The following is a 3,529-nucleotide window of genomic DNA, read 5'->3' as shown; positions in this document are numbered from 1 at the left end:
TATTTATACTCTGTATTTTTTTCATTTCCCTATGTTCAAGGTAGGAAATCCTTATATATTACTGATCTGTGGTAGGAAATCTATTTGACAACTAAAATAATGTGATCATACTTATTCTCCATGGTATAAAAGCAACAATCACTGTGGTGACATTTACAATAAAGAAGTAAGAGTTAAAAATTGTGTGATGAAATGATGATTGTATTTCAAACAAAAATAATGTAGGATAAATAATTGTAACAATTTAAGTTTATTGCTCAGTTACAGAATAATATGATTACATTATTTTTAAGTTTAAACTAATTTTTCATCATTTTCATATTCCTTCTAAATTCGTAATTGTATGATCAAAGCTATTCAAAGACAAAAAGAACATGTCACAATAATTGTGATATAAAAATATTTTGGGTTATGAAAGCAGCTAACCTTTCTAGATTATTTAAAGCTTGTTAATACTCCAGTCGAATTAGACCATAAAATCTGAAAACTTGAGTGGCATATTTACGTGTTTTTTCACTTTTTTTACTGCCCACGAAAATCTAAATAACCTATCGGATAATTAGTCATTTTATGTTGTAGGCAATTAAATTATCTACAATTTAAGGTATCTAAAGTCATATTTCATCAATTTGTCAACTGTAAAATCCGAACGCGGAAATATCAGTTTTCGAAAACTGCGCATTATTGCAAAAAGCGATGGATGTTGATGAAATTTATGGAAAAGACGGTCAGTCCAATGACCAACAAGTGTGTCGATTCAATTGTCCGTGAAATTGTTGCTCCAGCTGTTTGTTAATTAATTTTGTTTTTTTTACAAATAGAATCGAAAAAGAAAAATTTCAAAAACTGGTAAAAATCAAATCAAATCAAATCATTTACTGGTGTCTATACATTAAAATGTTTACACAAGTCAAAGAAAGAAAAACACGAAAGATACAGTCATATAAGCAGTACTACACTAAAGCTAAAAACACATTCAGATAAATACCTATAACGTAAACAGCATAAAAAAGTGAATATTACGAACATACAATGAATATCTAAAAACTGGTCAGCAAGAAACTCATTAAAATTGTAAAATGTTTTTCTCTTAAGATATTTTCTAATTCTGGCCTTAAAACAGTCTGAATTTAGTGATCGAATCTCAGATGGAAGTCTATTAAAGAATTTAATGCAAAAATAATTTGTGCCATCTCTGAATTTCGCTAATCTATGAGATGTAGGCCTAATATTGTGTCGCTCTCTTGTAAGATGAAAATGAAAATTTTCTTGTCGAATAAATCTATTCTGATTATTTTTTATATAAATGAGACATTCAAATATGTGAATTTACGGCATTGTAAGAATATTTAGCAGTTTGAAGTGCTCCCGACAATCATCTCTGTATTTTATTCCAGCCATAATTCTAATATAACGAGCGTTCAAATAAAAACGTGGTCAAGTTGGTTCTGAAAATTTGGACGTAGGGCGTAGCGTATAGCAAATGAACTTAAACGTCATCTGTCAAAGCGCTATATCGCCGCTATCAATTTTAATATATTTTCGTTTTAAAAAGCGTTTAAAATAGTGTTTCCTCAAGAACAAATAGTGTTTGTCATAGAGTTCTACTTTAGAAATGGACGCAAGATTGATGGAATATGGAAGTATTCTATTGAGGAATGTTTCATAGAATTTCAAAATCAATTTCCCGGCGTTGTTGAGTACAAAATTTTTCAAAGTGCAGTTCAGCGTTGTGTTAATGTTTTTCGTGAAACGGGCAGTGTAACAAGAAAAGAAGGAAGCGGCCGACCTAAAATGCGGACTGAAGAATTAAAAGAAAATGTCCAACAAATAATGGAAAATGCGCCAAGAACTTATGTACGTATTTTATCACAAATGGTGGGAGTATGAGTCGGTACCTGCCACACAGTGTTAAAAAAAGATTTACGTTTAACTTGTCAGCAAGAACTTCAGAAGTTGATTTACCGCGACGGGCTGTATTTTGTGAATGGTTTTTAAACAACTACGGTGAACTTCATAATATCACCTTTTTTTCTGATGAAGCTGGAAGAAAACGAAATTACAAACTTTTACTTTCAACAAGATGGCGCAAGGGCACATAGGCAGGCGAGACGATGAATATGTTGAGGGAAGTTTTCCAAAATCGACTAATAAGTCTCAATGCTGAACATGAATTTCCACCGAGGTCATGTGATATTACGCCGTGTGATTTCTTTTTGTGGCCTTACCTTAAAAACACTATTTTTGAACTGCCTATTCCTGATTTAAACCAGCTGTTGGCTCGACTTAGACAATAGACAAGATTCGTGAAATTAACAATACCCCGAGCATCTTAGAAAATGTCTTTAATTCTTTGAGGAACAGGTGTGAAAAGTGCTTGGAACAAGAAGGGGGACACTTTCCGCAGCTCCTTTAATTGTTTGTTATTGTTATCACGATTATTCTTTAAAATAAAGTTATATAGTCATTAACGTTATTGAAACTGACAGCTGCTATACAGCTCGTTGAGAAATGAGGTTAAGTTGGTCGCTATAAGCTACTCCCCAAATCCAATGTGTCAGAGCCAACTTCGACCACGTTTTTATTTGAACGCTCGTTATTTACGTTGTAAACCAAAAATTTTATCACTGTGAGACGAATGACCCCAATTCAAAATTGCATAAGTCATGGTGGCATGAAAAGTACCATAATATGCAGATATGAGTACAGGCTTCCATACTACACGATCCAAATTACGCAGTAGGAAAATATTCTTAGATAAACGTGCGGATAAATCATTGACATGTTTTTCCCAACTCAATTTAGTGTCAAGGTGAACTCCAAGAAATTGAATGCTATTTGAGTTATCACAAGTATTGATATGGCGAAGTGTAAAAAGCAAAGATTGAGTTTTGTCAATCTATTAGCAATAAACCAGTCCTTTATCAGCGGCGGCGTATCCACCGAATCCTCTGTGAGTTTAATTAAGTTATTATTTGACTTTAAAGCGGTAGTATCATCGGCAAATAAAATAAAATCAGTAGTTATATCACAATTTGGAAAATCATTGATATAGATAAGAAATAGAATAGGGCCCAATACTGAGCCTTGGGGAACTCCACGAACTATTTTTGTTAGGTGTGAAGAACAAGAAATATAAAAAACTTTCTGTTCGATAGATAAGACTCGATAAGGGACACGCTATTGTCATCAAAATTATAAAGTAGGATGTGCAAAACAGCGTTAATTTGCCACACTTCTTCCGAGTTACTTTTTTGATATTGTCATTCTACCTACCTTTCCCCGTTATAAAGTGCAATAAAATGCCTACTAATAATTATTTCAAGTTCAAACTCTAATTCAATTGGAGTATAAACTAATCATTTTCTATATTACTTAAGGCTAAAAGATATTTCCCACAGTATATTATTTGGGATCCATTTTTTTTTGTATTTTAATCTAATGCCACAGAAGCTCGGCACAGAAAACCAATAAACTCAAAATAATTCCACCGATATAGATGTAGACCACATTTAACAACTGCGTAATT

Source organism: Anoplophora glabripennis, unplaced genomic scaffold, assembly GCF_000390285.2.
Source record: "Anoplophora glabripennis isolate ALB-LARVAE unplaced genomic scaffold, Agla_2.0 scaffold82, whole genome shotgun sequence".
NCBI classification, from domain to species: domain Eukaryota; kingdom Metazoa; phylum Arthropoda; class Insecta; order Coleoptera; family Cerambycidae; genus Anoplophora; species Anoplophora glabripennis.
The sequence above is the reverse complement of the archived record's forward strand: the minus strand, read 5'-3'. Positions refer to the sequence as shown.